Source organism: Eublepharis macularius, chromosome 8, assembly GCF_028583425.1.
Source record: "Eublepharis macularius isolate TG4126 chromosome 8, MPM_Emac_v1.0, whole genome shotgun sequence".
NCBI classification, from domain to species: domain Eukaryota; kingdom Metazoa; phylum Chordata; class Lepidosauria; order Squamata; family Eublepharidae; genus Eublepharis; species Eublepharis macularius.
In genome coordinates, this window is record NC_072797.1 from 33,140,185 (window position 1) to 33,157,895 (window position 17,711).

A 17,711-nucleotide genomic window follows, 5' to 3' on the forward strand; every position below is an offset into this window, starting at 1 on the left:
ATACAGGGACTTGAGGCACGCTTGTCCACATTCAGTTTAATAAGGGAAGGTAAAGAGTACATGGATAGAAAACATGAAGCACTTTTCAGAGGGCAACATGAGAAAGAAGGAAAAGTATCTCAGGATTTAGAGGAGCACCCAATACAAGAGGCAGGCACATGGAACAAAGTAACCCACAGGAGCAGAATAATCAGGAGACATTCTGAGCCTCTGATGCTAAGCAATCAGTTCCAGGATCTCCCCATAGATGCTGATTCTAGATCACTGGATCAAGAGCAACTCCCCCAGACTCCTCGAACCTTGAAAGAAGTTTCTCAGGCCCCTGTGGATGAGAAGACTCAAGTTTCCGTTCCTCAATATAGGAGAAGGCATGTGCTGGTAATTGGGGACTCCCTACTGAGAAGGGTAGAGGGTAAAGTGTGCTGACCAGAGGTCTATGCTCTACCAGGTACATCCAGGATGTGACAGAAAGGGTAGGAAGACTTATCAAACCCACAGATTATTATCACTTCCTCCTGATACATGTGGGAACAAATGATATTGCCTGGCACAGTCCAGAACACATTAAAAGAGACTATGAGGATCTGGGTAAAAAGGTTAAGGACCTGGAAGCACAGGTGTTTTCGTCAGTTCTTCCTGTCATAGGCCGTGGTTTAGGAAGGGAAAGAAGAATGTTGCAAATAAATGACTAGCTACGTAGATAGTGTCATCAGGAGCGGTTTGGTTTTTTGGACCATGGCTTACACTTTCAAGATGAAGCTCTTCTATCAAGAGACGGTTTACACCTCACAAAGATGGAAAAAATGTGTTTGGTAAGAGCCTTGCAAACCTGATAAGGAGGGCTTTAAACTAAATCCTATGGGGGGGGAAGACAAAAATTCAAAGCCTATAAACGGAGAAGGGAACACTGGAGACCTGCAGAGAGTGGAACATATGCTAGGAAACATTAACTCGCAGGTAAGCACAGAAACAAAAACTTCAGGGCATATAACTCATGGCTTCCGATGTCTCTACACTAATGCACAGAGTATGGGAAACAAGCAGGAGGAACTTGAAGTCCTGATACAGGAAGGGGACTATGACATAATAGGCATTACTGAAACATGGTGGAATGACACAATTGGAATACTAGGATTGAGGGATACAACTTGTTCAAAAGAGAAAGACAAGTAAGGAAGGGGGGAGGAGAAGCATTATATGTAAAAGATATAAATACTTGTGAGGAAATACATATATCTGAGCATGGAAATTCAGTTGAGAGTTTCTGGATAAAAATAAAAAGAATAAGAAATAATAGTGAGACTATGGTGGGGGTATGCTATAGACCACCAAGCCAAGCAGAAGACTTGGATGAGAAACTCCTAGAACAAATTACAAAGTTCACGAAGAGACGGGACACAGTAGTCATGGGAGATTTCAATTACCCGGATATCTGTTTCAAGTCTAACTCTGCTAAAAATGAAAGGTCAAATAAATTCCTGACTTGTCTTGCTGACGACTTCATTTTTCAGAAAGTAGAGAGGGAAACAAGGAGTTTTTCTATCTTGGACTTGATACTCACCAACAGGGAAGAACTGGTTGACGAGGTGAAAGTAGTGGGCAACCTGGAGAGCAATGTCCATATAATTTTGGAATTTACAGTCTTGAGGAAGGGAAAAGCTGTACGTAGTCAGACATATAGGTTGGACTTCATGAAAGCAAATTTTAACAAACTGAAAGCTATGCTGAGTAGAATTACATGGTCAGAAATACTTAAGGAGAAGGGGGTTCAAGAAGGGTGGGAGTTTCTTAAAAACGAAATATTGAAAGCACAATCACAAACAATTTCTATGAGAAGAAAAAATGGGAGGAGCTTAAAGAAGCCACAGTGGCTTCATAAACAGCTTTCTAATGAATTGATAAATAAAAAAGACTCATTTAGGAAATGGAAGGAGGACCTTATAACCAAAGATGAATAGAAACAAATAACCAATGCTTGTAGGGAAAGTGTTAGAAAAGCTAAAGCTCAGTATGAGCTTAAGCTAGCAAGAGATGCTAAAAACCATTTTAAAAGGTTCTTTGCTTATATTCAAAGTAAGAAAAAGAGAAAGGACATGATAGGCCCATTGCAGGAACAGGGAAGTGAAATTGTAACAGGCGATGAAGAGAGGGCAGAACTGCTCAATTCCTACTTCTCCTGTCACAAGATGGGGGATCAGCATAGAGGTAGTGCGTAAACACCTAGTTTCTTTACCCACTCCTGGGTAAGGTAATTGAGAGGGCGGTAGCGGAACAGCTGCAGGTATACCTGGATGATGTCTCTATCCTGGATCCATTTCAGTCTGGCTTCAGGCCTGGCCATGGTACAGAGATGGCTCTGGTTGTCCTCACAGATGATCTGCGGCGACACCTGGACCGGGGTGGGTTGGCACTGCTGATACTTTTAGATCTTACAGCAGCATTCGACACTGTCGATCATAATCTTCTGACCTACCGCCTTGCCGATGTGGGGATTCGTGGAACAGGCCTGCAATGGCTGAATTCCTTCGCAATCAGGGACAGAGGGTGGCACTTGGGGAACAGATGTCCGCTCACCCTTCTTTGGTTTGCGGCAACCCTCAGGGGCAATTCTTTCTCCGATGCTATTTAACATCTATATGCGCCCCCTTGCCCGGTTAGTCCACAGCTTTGGGCTGGGTTGTCACCAGTATGTGGATGACACTCAGCTCTATCTGATCTATCAGTCTGATCTCGCTCTGGATTCCTTGGCAAAGGGTCTTGAGGCTGTGATGGTATGGTTACATCAGAGTCACCTGAAATTGAATCGCCCTGAAGACGGAGGTTCTGTGTCTGGGTCGTGGGGTGATCAAGCTGGGGATCCACTCCCAGACCTTGACGGGGTACAATTGAAACCTTCGCCGACGGTGAGGAGCCTGGGTGTGACCCTGGATGCCACACTTTCAATTGAGGCCCAGGTCATGACCGTTGCCAGGTCTGTTTTTTTTCATCCTCGACAGGCCAGGCAACTGGCGCCCTGTCTTTCGCCCCGGGACCTGGCCACAGTAACCCATGCAACGGTCACCTCCAGGCTAGACTACTGCAACTAAGGGCCAAGCTACAAGTGACGAATGACACTTGAATGGCAAGTGGATTGAGTGGAGGGCAAGTGAACAGGGATAAATACACTTGCCGTTCAAGTGTCATTCGTCACTTGTAGCTTGGTCCTCAGTCTACACTGGGCTGCCCTTGGGCCTGACACGGAAGTTACAGCTGGTCCAGAATGCAGCGGCATGCATCCTTACCGGAATGCCAATCCGAGCGCACATTCATCCTGTGCTGTGCCAGCTGCACTGGCTCCCTGTGGAGTTCCAGATCCGGTTCAAGGTGTTAACCTTGGTGTTTAAAGCCCTTCACAGACTGGGACCTGCACACATGCGGGACCGCCTCTTCCATTACGTCCTCTGCAGGGTGTTGTGCTATGCAGACAAGCAACTCCTGGTGGTTCCCAGCCTTAAGAACATTCATCTGGCCTCAGCCAGGGCCAGGACTTTTTCTGCTCTGGCCCCGGCCTGGTGGAACGCTCTTCAGCTGGAGATCTGGGTCCTGCAGGACCTGCTACAGTTCTGCAGGGCCTGTAAAATGGAGATGTTCTGCCAGGCCTCGCAGATGTAATTTCTGAGCCTCTGTCCATTATTTTTGAGAATTCTTGGAGATCAGGCGAGAAGCCAGAAGATTGGAGGCAGGCAAATGTTGTTCCTATCTTCAAGAAGGCGAAAAAGGAGGATCCGGGTAACTATTGACCTGTCAGCTTGATATTTATACCTGGAAAACTCTTAGAACAAATCATCAAACAGTCAGTCCTTGAGCATTTAGAAAGGATGGCTGTGATTACTAAGAGCCAGGATGTCAAACTAACCTTAGCTCTTATTTTGAGAAAGTTACTACCTTGCCGGATCAGAGGAATGCTGTAGACATAGTTTATCTCGATTTCAGTAAGGCTTTTGATAAGGTTCCACATAATATCCTTGTTGACAAGTTGGTAAAATGTGGTTTGGATCCTATTATTATTAGGTGGATCTGTAACTGGTTGAGAGATCACACCCAAAGAGTGCTAGTTAATGGTTCCTCATCATCTTGAAGAAGAGTGACAAGTGGAATTCCTCCGGGATCAGTCCTGGGACCTGTTCTGTTCAACATTTTTATAAATGTTTTGGATGAAGTAATAGAGGGAAGTCTTCTTAAATTTGCAGATGATACTAAATTGGGAGGGGTAGCAAATATGGTTGAAGACAGAGTAAGGATACAGGATGATCTTGCCAGGCTGGAAAACTGGGCTAAAACAAATAAAATGAATTTTAACAGAGATAAATGCAAAATTCTGCATGTAGGAAGGAAAAATCAAAAGCATACTTATAGAATGGGGGAGACTTGTCTTGGAAGTAGTATGTGCAAAAGGGATCTAGGGGTCCTAGTAGACCATACACTGAACATGAGTCAGCAGTGTGATGTGGTAGCTAAAAAGGCAAATGCAGTTTTGAGCTGTATCAACAGAAGCATAGTGTCCAGATCACGAGAAGTGATGATATCGCTCTACTCTGCTCTGGTTAGACCTCACCTAGAGTGCTGTGTTCAGCTTTGGGTACTACAACTAAAGAAGGATATAGACAAGCTGGAACGTGTCCAGAGGAGGGCAACAAAGATGGTGAGGGGTCTGGAGACCAAGTCCTATGAGGAAAGCTTGAAGGAGCTTGGAATGTTTAGCCTGGAGAAGAGACGACTGAGATGTGACATCTTCAAGTACTTGAAGGGCTATCATATAGAGGATGGTGCAGAGTTGTTTTCTGCTGCCCCAGAAGGTCATACCAGAACCAAAGGCTTGAAATTAAATCAAAAGAGCTTTCGGCTAAACATTAGGAAGAACTCCCTGACAGTTAAACTGGTCCCTCAGTGGAACAGGCTTCCTTGGGAGGTGGTGGGCTCTCCTTCTTTAGAGGTTTGTAGGCAGAGGCTAGATGGCCATCTGACAGCAATGCTGATTCTGTGAACCTGGTCAGATCATGAGGGGGAGGGCAGAATGGGTTACATAAGTACTAGGTTCTTGTGGCCTTCTTACATGCCCAGGATAATGCCAATCACCACTTTGGGGTCAGGTAACAATTTTCCACAAGTCACTTTGGCTAGGGATCCTGGAGGTGTTTTGCCATCTTCTGGGCATAGAGCAGGGTTCACTGGGGCAGTCAGAGGTGGGGGTAGTTGTGAATTTCCTGCATTGTGCCAGTGGTTGGATTAGATGATCCTAGAAGTCCCTTCCAACCCTATGATTCTATGATGCTAAGTAAAACAAGTAGATACAACAGAACGGCAAATGGAGTATAACCAGCTACTAAGTGAATCCTATCTGCAGTTTGAGACACATTCAAATATATAACTATTATATTTATTAAACCTTAAGCTATTCAATTATTTTACTTGCATTGTACAACATAAATTGTCTTCCATATGAGCAATTACTAAATATACCATATCTAAGGATATCTTTCTGCACCCCAGATGATCAAGTATATGAAGAAATTCTTAACGTTTATAGCTTATGTTAATCTGTTATCATAGCAACAAAGAAAACCTATCAGTCTGATAACTTGTTCAGCAATAAACACAACTTCAGAGGAGATAACTAGTTAATGGTGCAATTCTAGTTAAAATCTGCTGTACAACAGGACACAGAAGTCCAGATATGGTTAAGAGATCAGGAGGAAAGAGGGAGGGCTGGACAGCACATTCCTCCTTTCCATCCTCTTTGTGGCACTAAAAAGCAACAGCTGTGGCCAGTTGGTGAGGGCCACCCTATCACAACAAAGGAAGTCTAAGTCACTGCATGGAAGGGGAGGGGAAAGAATGGGAAGGAAGAAGATGATTGGATCCATCCCTCTCCCTTTCTTTCATTCAGTATCCTGGACTCTGCCTCTCTCCTGAGGCAATAAGCAGTGCAAGCTACACAAAGAGTAGCACTTCATTGTGTTCCAGTTGTGAGAATGCACACCCCCCACCGGTCTTGGGACTCTGAGGCTCGGTATGTTGCTGAGCACCAAGTATGGCAGAAGGAAGTACCCTCAACCTACCAGTGTTTAATTATAATGAAACAAAAACGGAAACAAAAATCACAATTACCTATTCCCCCACCCCTCCACAACACATGGGCCTTGGTTTTCAAATCAGTAAGGATGACGCACGAACAGCCTCAACTGATTCACTACGTTTAAAATTTTAATTCACAGCCATCCAGGCACAGCCACCTTGCTGTAAAGCCAAACAAGGTCCCCTAGACTTCCACTTTAATTTATTAATAGATAACAGGTTCCATCCACAGTAAAAGCCGGCGTGAATTCAAGCGCACTCAAGCATCGTACTGTGATGCTTCCACTGGCTGACCTGTTCTGACAGCTTCTACCTTAGGCTGCCTGGGAAGGGATTCATCGTTGCTCTAATTTTATTTTAGTCAATTTATTTACTTAAAAAATATTTTCACTCCACCTTTCGAACACTAAAATCAAATTGCCTCACAAAAATGCAACCCACACAGAAAACAAGGTTTGGTTCCTCAGTGCTTCAAAATTACTCCAGCCCACAGATGCAGACCAAGTGACTAAATCCTTGTTTAATATGCTCTTTTTTCTATTGCCAAGAAGACCACTCTCATTTTTTGAAAAACACAATGATGCCTTAACAGGTTCATGAAGGAGAACCCCAACAGTGACTGAATGGAATCTCCACCTTCAGAGGCACTAAACCTCTGAATACCAGCACTAGCCAGCAGGGAAGGACTTGACCTCTATTTTGTTGATCCTCCAACACAAACGGTTGGTCACTCTATGAAAAAGGATCCTGCAGAGCTCTTCATAGCTTCTTATGAGCTCACAATAGATCTTCTACAGTTGAAACAAGAAATGTAAGGGAGATTCTCACACATCCAATTGTTGCCTGGATCCCCCCCAGAACCTGGACAGGAAATATATATATATATATATATATATATATATATGGACTGTGCATGACTTGGTACTGAGACCAATATTAAAAAGGGAACTCCATGGGACTGGCAAGGCAACCCCTTAGTCAGTATCCACAAGCAACTATCCCTCCAATCACTCTGGAGCAGCTACTGTGCACCCAGATCAATGTGCCTGCTGCCAAGATGCCAGCCACTGCTGAGATCCCTACAGGAACCAGGTCCAGTAGTGAGAAAGAGAGAGGCCATGTTCCAGAAGCAGTTTAAAAGGACAATTATTTTCCTGTGGAAGCCATGACATGCCGGCACTCTTGTCACGAACTGTTTTCCAGATGTGCCCCTTTATATGTAGATGCCAGAAAGAAAGACCATGAAGCAAGGCGCCTCTGGATCTCTGGTAATCCTACATCAAGATAATCGTTTCCACCCATCAAGCCTGGGACTATCATAAAAATCAATCACTCCCCATCCGCTCTTCCTCTCTGTCCTTTCATCCCTCTTGAAGTGTCGCCTTGGACCATCATAAAACCCAATCATTTCCCATCTGCCTTTCCTCCCTACCCTTTTGTCCCTCTTGAGGAGTCACAAAAGCAAACATTACGTTTCAAATTGTCCACCCTGGATCTCTTATGTTCCACTAAAGTGGCACATGAATTACTTTTGTTGGATTTCCTGAGAACCATTAACAGGGCATGAAACCCACCCCGGGTCTTGCCCCAGGATAGAAATTAGCTATTTAAGGCGACCCTTTCTGGTCACAGGGAGAGATGCTCGGACCCCTCGAGACCTCACTCCTTCTCCGCCCCACCTTGTGTAGTGCAGGCACTCCAGTAGGCACGCTGCTCTTCGCTGCTGAATCTCTGCTTCTCAATGGACAGGTGTGTATGGCCCACCGACGATCTTCCTGCTAATGCAACCGTCTCTATATTTTCCCCACCTTTATTTCCTAGCCTTGTAGTGAATGTGTGTATGATTCCTGGACTCTGTATGCTCAAAAGTTATTAAGTAAAAGCCTCAATTCGTTGATGTATTTGTCTCTTCCCTTAGTGTGCGTGCTCCAGAAACTCTGACCCTGGTATACACAGGTCATGATCCCATAATGTATGCTCATTGCCTATTAATTCCCCATCTTGTTTGGTGGAAGCTTGCTTGGTGGCCTTGAGCCAACCACACAGCTTAACCTGCCTCACAGGGTGGTTGTGAGGGCAAAATTGAGAGAATAACGTAAGCCATTTTGGATCCTCACTATAGAGAAAGGTGAATGTGTAAGTAAGTAAATAAGTTTTGTTCATGAGAATTTCCTGACCCACTCCAGGAACAGAATTTTGAAGGGGAAGGCAGGGAAATCCCACTCCACCAGTTTCATGCAGCTCACAGTCTCTTGGATACAAACAGGTTCCTATTTATCATTGTGTTATGAGCATTGTTGTTCAGCTACCTCGGGAGTTCATTGAACTGAAAGAACAAGATAGAAACATTTTAAAGAATGAGCAAGTGACTGACTGAATGGGAAGGTCATCCAGTACTTCTAGAAAACACAGAAGCTTTAGTTTTGGCAAGTAGCCATAGAAGCTTATGAGAGCTCAGCCCTGGAAGGTACAAAGCATGCCTTTTTCATCACCACCTCACCCCATGCCTCACTAGCTCACTATATACAGCATAATACACTTATACATACATTGCTACAGGATTGAGGGGGAGATGTTTTCCAAATGTGAAGGCAGATGAGTTTCAAACAGCAGCAAGAGAGTAACCAGCAATGATCCTTCTAAAGGTACCTTTGCCTACATGATTCCTAAAAACAGTAAGATATGATAATAAGGATCCAATTATGTCATGGAAGACATTGTATCTCATTATATCCATAGCAAGGCTCAGTTGTCCTCATTCCTCAAATACTTCGTGAAGATAATGAAACTCCCCCTTTCTTCATCATTAACTAAAGTCATCCTCCACAATCACATCTCCTTTGTAAACTGACAGATTACTAAGACTATATTCTAAGCATTGAATTGCTGTATGGCTTCACCTAGGAGACGTCTCTTTATATAAAGCTTATCCCCAAATGTCCAGTCTTAAGTGATCCAGCAGGGCTTTCCCTATGTTCTTACTCAGCTGGCCTTGGGTGACTGGTTTGCTGAAGAGATCATGCATGGAATTTCATGGTATTAGATTCATAGTACAATCAAGTATTATGAGTTGGACAAATTTGTATACTTAACCAGATAAGTATGAGCTTTTAGCAACATCACGGATATGAATGAGGATGCTTTGAATAAAATAAGCACCTAAAGCAACAGAGACGCACCAGAGGGTGTGTGCTGTGATTTAATTAACTAATTAAAAAACTTTAGTCAAGGCGAGTAAGGTATGAAACCCAATGGCATGAGGACATTGGAGCTTATTATCAGAGCACTCAAGAGCATCTTCATGGACTGAAAATTTGCTCATAGAAGGAGGCATAACGGCTGCCATATCTTGAAAAAAAAATCATTTTGAAATGTACAAGGTTAAACAATTTAGATTTGTTAAATGCTTGTCAGTTTTAAACGAACAGAATTAGCCTTTGACTGAATGGCTAGATGGGTTACTAATATGAATCCCTGTATAGAAAAGAGTGTATACAAGGCTTAATTGCAAAATTAATCCAAAAGTTTCAGTTAGAAAAGAATCTGTCTTTTGCTTTATGAACTCATGGTGGAGCTAGATTCCATGTCATGCTGACACTGACTAAATTAGTCCTTGAGAAAGTTTCTGCCTGAAAATCTGTCGTGCAAAAAGTTTATTTCTAACAGATATGGATTCAAAATTGTTTGGCAGGTTTCATTCTGTTCCACAAGGTAAGTACAAGTTGTTGTTTTAAAAATTAGATTCTCTTCAGCTCTATTAAACCAGTAGGGCTAAACAGATAGAATGTCAATGACTGTGTATATCATTGCTACCTCTTATATATTACAAAAAAAAAAGCAAGATCTGGGCCCAATAGCATCTTAAAGACCAACTAGATTTCCAAGGTGTGACGTTTTGAGTGTCAAACTACCTTCATCAGATGCCATCTGATGAAGGGAGCTTTGACACTCAAAACTTCATACCTTGGAAATCTAGTTAGTCTTTAAGGTGCTATTGGGCCCAGATCTTGCTCTTCAACTGCAGACCAACACAGCTACCCACCTGAAACAAAGCTATTTCAAGAACGTTCCCAATTTAGTATTGATTAGTGTTAGTATTTAGTAACTCACACAAAAGGAGAAATTCACTAAAAGTGCAAAAAGCAACTTTAATTTACTACGTTACACTGACAGCATATCCAATTATGTTCTGGATAACATCATATGTTATTACCTTATGTCTCAAAATGGTCTTTTTCATATGGGAAATAATGCATCAATTTCTCTCCAGAGTTCTACACATACAGTCAAAATACCCCAATTCAGTCTCCAAATTGCTTTCCATTTTGCATTCCGCACAGAGAAAGACTCTATCTGCCGCAGAATCAATCTGTCCAAGGCTTTTTTGCAGGTTTCCTCCCTGTGTACATACCTCAATTTTTTTCCCAGCAAAGCCAAACCAGGCTTTTCTGAAGTTCAGAATGCTTTCTTTGGTGTCAGCCTTGGCTCTGGCCTTTATTCCTCTGCATCCTAACTGGTTGAACAGCAAGCAACCTAGTTCCCACCCCCAATTTTAAAAAAAATTAAATAGCAACTTGCAACGTTGGTGCCTTAAAGAAACCCTTGCAACGGGGGCGGGGGATGCTGCAATACAGCTAACACAAAAACTCTGTAGAGAGCCCTGAATCTGGCTCATTTTAAAGTTTTCACCTGCGCTTCCTGTACTTTGGGGGAGTTTTTAGGGAGTTTTTACTTTCCTGAGAATGAGCACCTGTGAACAGACCTGAGTAGGATTCTGAGCATATCTGTTTAAGATTGTATCGCAAAAGTATTGCAACAGACCCAACTGTCCAGGAAAAAAATGCCCTGTCCCTTTAATAAAGGTTCAATGTGTAGAAATGAACAGCTGAAGGTTTTCATTGCATGAAACGAACACAGCCAGATAATTGCTTGCAGATCAAACTGATATTAAACAGTTAGCTAGAGCGACTCGTTAAAAAGCTGGCAACCCAAAATCTCTGTTCAGCTTCTGTTTGAAAACTTCCAAAGGAGGAACTTCTACAGAGTCCTGGCAGCTTCTTCCAGTGATGGAACTCTTATATAAAATACACCAAATGTTATCTTACAAGTGCAGACATTGCAGAACCACCATACTTCACAGGTAGTGAATACTAGAAACGAGGCTTCATTTAGGAACTGCCATGCCAAGACCACGGCGATACAGCCCGGAAAATCCACAACCATCGATGCTTCGTTTAGTCCACTGAAAACAGTCTTGCTTGCCTCTCTTGTGACACTTGTCAACTTATGCTTGATTGTTCCTAAATACTTCCTGACAAATGAAGTCATCCTTAATGGGTTTTCCCCAAGGTGCACAGCTTTATATCTCACCAGGAAGAATCCAACCACACTGTGACACTGAGAGATCTCTGTCTTTTGGTGCTACACCTCTGAAGATGCCAGCCACAGCTGCTGGCGAAACGTCAGGAACTACAATGCCAAGACCACGGCTATACAGCTCGGAAAACCCACAACAACCATCGTTCTCCGGCCGTGAAAGCCTTCGACAATACATTTAATTAGCAATGTCGTTGCAAAAAAGTATTTTCTTCGCAAAAGTCTGAGGAAGCTCTTTGCTACATCCTCCCCAAGCACTTTAGAGATGGGAGGAGAAGCAAGGCCACGTAGCATTCACACCCCACCCCCATCATACTGACATCCCACAGGGCTAAGCTTCAGACCAGTTCCAGAGATACAGCCTCTCTCAGGCCCCACATTACATAAACCTAAAAATATCAGACCGAGATCAATCTTACAGTTTTGTGGCTTCACACAAAACTTCACGTCTGCTTCTAAAATCACATGGCCAGTCTTTTCCGGATTGCAAGTCAACGTTTTAAATATTTACAGCTTTCCTTCCTGTGCTTTTGATCCTTTGTTGCTGCTCAGCTGGAACTTCAACAGCTTCAGGATAAGAGAAAAGCACCAGCGGAAAATATACAACTCATGTCCAACACATGGTTTCTTTAAGTTTCAGTTATGTGAAAATAGTGAGCACAAAGTCAAACAGTCCATTTTCCAGTTTAAAAGTTTGTTATGAGTGTTAAAGTGAATTAGAGTCCGTAGCCCAACACAGTTTATGACACTGGCAAAGAAGCAAGCTGCTAAAATGCTAACGTCACACAGTGGCATGGTGTATACATTAGGTTTCAGAAGCAGGGCTTTTTTTTCAGGGGGAATGCGGGGGAATGGAGTTCCGGAACCTCTTGAAAATGGTCACATGGCTGGTGGCCCCGCCCCCTGATCACCAGACAGAGATTGTCAGTGGCACGGAGGGCATCTAAACTCCCCTCTGTCTGGAGATCAGGGGGCGGGGCCACCAGCCATGTGACCATTTTCTCCGAGGACAACCCACTGAGTTCCACCACCTCTTTTCCCAGAAAAAAAGTCCTGCAGAAGAGCATTCTTTAAAGACAAAATGATTAATTCCGATTGTTCCTCAATATATTCATATCAGTGTTTCTCTTGCTGCGTTGAAGAAAAATGTCCCTAACAACAAACAGGAATAAAAAAAAATATGTATCTTAACTTGCCGCTTCCTAATTTAACTCTCATAAGGCAAATCATACAGGCAAAGTCTTCATAAGTGTCCAGCCATGTCCCAGCCACCAGTACCCATTAGGCTCTGAGGCAGTGTAGATTTGAGTATTACTCCAACAATTCCTCCTTAGCACTCCCTCTGTACATAATGTATCACATAATGAACTGCTGTCCTATGCTACACTACGAATGTCAGAAAAGAAAAAGAAAGTGGTCTCAAAACAACATCCTCAAACCAAAAAGAGAGTGCAAGGAGCCCCACTGGTCCATGACATTTGCCTTTAGATTTCCAAACAGTAATATATTTTTTTCAGTTTTTAATCCTTTGTGTCTTCTAAAAGAAGCATAATCAGGCATTCATTTGCGACATCAAAGCTGTGGGAAGCAAATGACTTATATAACTGAACAGGAGACTTAAACTCACATGTTCTCACCAGTATCACCTATGCATTTTTCTGGGTGAATTAGTTCCCCATAAGCCATCTACTTCCATCTATAGTTAAAATGCCTAACGCAACCAGAAATATCGCTTTTACTAAGGAAATGGTTATCAAAGGGGGGGGGGCAGGTTATGGAAACAAGGCCATAAAGATGGGCTATGGCTGGCTAGCAAGAACAGATTTATTTATGGAGCTTCCTATATGGGGCTTCCTTTGAAGATAGTTTGGCAACTTCAACTGGTACAAAATGCAAGGGCCAGAATGTTAATAGGGGCTGATGAGCTGACTTCCAGTTTGTTTTCAGGTCCAATTCCAAGCACTGGTCTTGACTTCCGTAGTATTTAATTGCTTAGACCCAAAGTACCTGAAGGAATAACTTGACCCATAACTTGACTGTCCAGGTACTGAACTAATCTCAGAGGGAAGGACAACTAGCTGGGTGGACCTGCAGTTTCATAGGTACATAGAGCAGAACTCAGTTGCTGTCCTTAAAGTGTGCAACTATTTCCCCCAGGAAGTACAACCGGCATCATCAATGCAAACCTTCCAATGCCTTTTGGGAATATTGTTTCTGAAGATGTTTAATGGTATCAGTCTTACTTTGAAGGCCATAAAATGCTTGGGACTGGGGTATTTAAAGGACCATGGCTGATTTTAATATTAATCATCAGTTTTTTTAAGTGACTGCATTGTATTGTTGTACTTTGAAGCACCACTGAGTAAATCTCTACACAGCAGTATATAACACTTTGAGAATGAATGAATGAATGAATGAATGAATGAATGAATGAATATCAGAAAGGCAGCCTACACATTGGGCTCAGCAGAAAGGTTTTCTAGAAATTTACAAAACAAACAAATAATAACTATGATACAATATATCTTTTTAGATGTGGTCAGAGACTTGACTTGCCCCCTCCCAACAACCCAATCACTTGGTTTCTCTTGCATTTTTATCTTACCCTTCCTCTAAGGAGCTCAAAATAGCATTTAAGCCACACAACTACCCTTTGAAATAGGTTAAAATTGTGCAATTGTGTCTCTCCAAAACCACCTACTTAGTTTTTTGGCTGAGGGGAGAGCTGAACATGAGAATGTAGCATACATGGCTAGCATGATTTACCTCATACAAATCAGTTAAATTATAATGGCTATAGGTTGCTGTTATTGTCTAAATATAATACTTTACAGTGGCTCATGATGCAGAGAGGAAAGATGACCTCTAGTGATCAGACAGGAAACCACAGCGATGCCTTTGTGAAGGTTTTCATCTTGAAAACATTTCAGACTGGTTCATACACAGCCCCATTGTGAAGGATGAAAGGACAATGAAGCTTGAAGCTTGCGTATCTTCCCCACACTGTGTATAGGACACTGAATGGAAACTGGGCAGGTACACATACGATTCACTCCCCGTGAAAAAGCGATAGTCGCTTGACCATTTTCTCTGGGGTTTCCTTTCCACTGCTGGACCCATTTACCTCTCCTGATGCATTTGGGTTATAAGGCACCTGTAAAGAACAAAATGGGTGGCTCTTCGTTATGTTTCATCCCTGAGGGTGCGGCAAGAGCCCAAAAGCAAGAGCCAGGATAATTTCTGTGCCTGTTTCTATTTTATTAAGGTGCTGTATTTGTAGAAAAATTGGTAACGAGATAAGAGGGCAGATCATTTGTTTTTTACTAGTCAGCACATCTGAGGTTTCCTTGAATATGGTGTATTGTTGGTTGTTGTGGATTTTCCAGGCTGTATAGCCGTGGTCTTGGCATTGTAGTTCCTGACATTTCGCCAGCAGCTGTGGCTGGCATCTTCAGAGGTGTGGCACCAAAAGACAGAGATCTCTCAGTGTCACAGATCTCTGTCTTTTGGTGCTACACCTCTGAAGATGCCAGCCACAGCTGCTGGCGAAACGTCAGGAACTACAATGCCAAGACCACGGCTATACAGCCCGGAAAATCCACAACCATTGTTCTCCGGCCGTGAAAGCCTTCGACAATGGTGTATTGTGCTTAGCAGGTTAAGGCCGTCGTCACACGGGCTTTTTTTTAGCGCTAAAATGGCGCTATTTCCCGGCAAACACCCACCTTATTCCAACACTGATGCGATTTCCTCATTGCTGTTTTTTGCTTGATAGTTGCGATATTTTGCGCCTCAGTGTGAATGCCTCACATCGATGTATTTCGCCTCGCAACGTCCTATGCCCTCCCTTCAATCCCAGAATCCATTTCTTCCTGCGACTCCCCTTTTTTTAATTTTATTATGTCCTTATAATGCCATAACGACATAACACAATGAAAACTTTCTGCTGAAGTAAAAATGACTCAATTGCCATGGCAGAGTCTTCAGCAATGGGGATCACGTCAGACAGGGAGTTTTCTGCGGGCAAAGGGCTATTTATATGATTTCAAAGTTGGGAAAACAAAAGGGTCGTAATGTTTATATGCTGTTAATCCGTTATAGCGGAATTAAACGCCAGAATAATAAAAAAAAAAGGGGGGGGAGGAGCTGCTTCTGCGCGGTTAGAGAGAACAGAACAGAGTGCTTCAGTGTGGACAGCTGGTGGCGTGAAGAGCCGTTAGGTGACCCAAAGAAACGTTACTGTGCCGATAACAGGTAGGACGCTATATGCTGTAAATTTAACGGAAGAGATGCCCGTGTGACGACAGCCAATATATACATTGAAACATGGCTTTTTCCTGAAGATGTTTTATTTTGATTCATTTAGAGAGAGTGAAAAGTTTAATGGTTCAGAACGTTAAACACAAGTTGAGAAACTGTTTCATTTAACAATTCAGTAACTGCTGCCTTCAAATTTGAATTTCAGCCTAAGCATCTCACTAGAAGCTTGACACATTAGAATGGGCTTATGATTTTTCCTTCTCCAAAGAAAGGCCTTTCTAATTCCATCCTCAATGTGAGGAATTTTAAGATAGGTCCCTGATTTCATAACTCCATCTTTCTCTCTCTCTTTCTACCCAGCCCTATCTAGCAACTTAACTGTCTGCTTCCACCATCTACCACCCCAGCTTTCCTGATTGGCTGGTTTACTGCTGAGTATTGATTGGTTGGTAAGAGGCTCCCCCAGAGGCTGGACATGGTTTTGATTGCCACACCCTCCACTGATGGTGCGGCCTGGCCGCCATCCACAACACAAATCTTCTGGGAGGGAAGCCATTTCTGAAACAAAGCTCTCAAAGCAGGCGATTCTAACCATGGCAGCATTTGAAAAAGGAGGATACATGTAGGCGTTACAATCTCATTCAAACACAGTTTTCTGTATCCCAAAGAAGAGCATATGTCTGAATAAACAATAAGGAGTCATTATCCAATACACTTCAGATTGGCTGTGGCTCAGCGGCAGAGTCTCCGGGCCAAACTACAAGTGATTGTAGCTATGGGTTCATTCTGTGGCTGCCAATGCCATTTTAAAAACGGTTGTTGTTCTTTAAAAATTGCTGTAGGGCTCCAATCCAGATTGCATGGTGGGGCAGCCCAAGGAACGATTGTCTTCACTCCTTCTTGAGCACTGTTTTGGCTCCTAAAAGGCATCAGGAACTTGGAGGGGGGGCAAGAGCTTCTGGTGCCATCATGCACACAATCTGGATTGGGGTCCTGTAGCAATTCTTAAACACAACTGCTTTTAAAATGGTATTGGTGGTCACAAGATGGACCCATACCTACTATTAGAGCCAGTTTGGTGTACTCGTTAAGAGAGCGGGACTCTAATCTGGAGAGCCAGGTTTGATTCCTCACTCCTCCACTTGAAGCCAGCTGGGTGACCTTGGGTCAGTCACAGCTTCTAGGAGCTCTCTCAGCCCCACCCACCTCACAGGGTGTTTTGTTGTGGGGATAATAATAACACACTTTGTAAACCGCTCTGAGTGGGTGTTAACTCATCCTGAAGAGCAGTATATAAATCGAATGTTGTTGTTGCTGTTGTTGTTGTTGTTGTTGTTACTGGTAATTTGGCCCTCTGCTTTGCATGCCAAATGTTCCAAATTCAGTTCCTGGTATCTCCCAATAAAAGGAGTGGAAAGGTTGGGGTAAACCTTTCTCTGACTGATGACCTGGAGATCCGCTGCTAGCAGACAACACTAGCAGACAACTTTCTGACTCAGTATAATGCAGCTTCATGTATGTTCAAATACATTAGAACAGGGATCCCCAGTCTTGTTGAGCTTTGGAATTTTGAGAACAGGGAATGGGTGACCCAGAAAATAGCTGCCACCAGACACTAAAGCCAAGCACAAAATGCTGGGAGATTGCTAAGCAAGCATCTTCCTATGACGGAAGCTGGTTTTTATGAACAGACACAACAATGCCTTGTAGGATCTTCTGATGCACCTCTACTACCAAAAAGCCAAAACCAGCTCTTTGCTTTGAAGGCAAGATGTGCTGTTGAAGAAGGAAATGGGTACCAAAAAACCCACTGGCAGGCACCACACTGAAAATCACTTCATTTGAAATGGTATCATGATAACGGCGGGTTTGTGTCAGTCCAAGGCAGCTTGCAAGAAGTCTAAGTTACAAAAAGAACCAGGAATATTAAAACTGCTTTTTAAAAAAATGAAGTTACTAAT

At 43.0% G+C, this 17,711-nt stretch overlaps 1 protein-coding gene across 5 annotated transcripts in view; it reads right to left on the reverse strand.

Annotated features, from left to right (window-relative positions):
• The window catches only part of PDE4D (phosphodiesterase 4D), a 741,318-nt gene that overhangs the window by 424,448 nt on the left and 299,159 nt on the right, over positions 1–17,711 (reverse strand). The window lies entirely within an intron of this gene.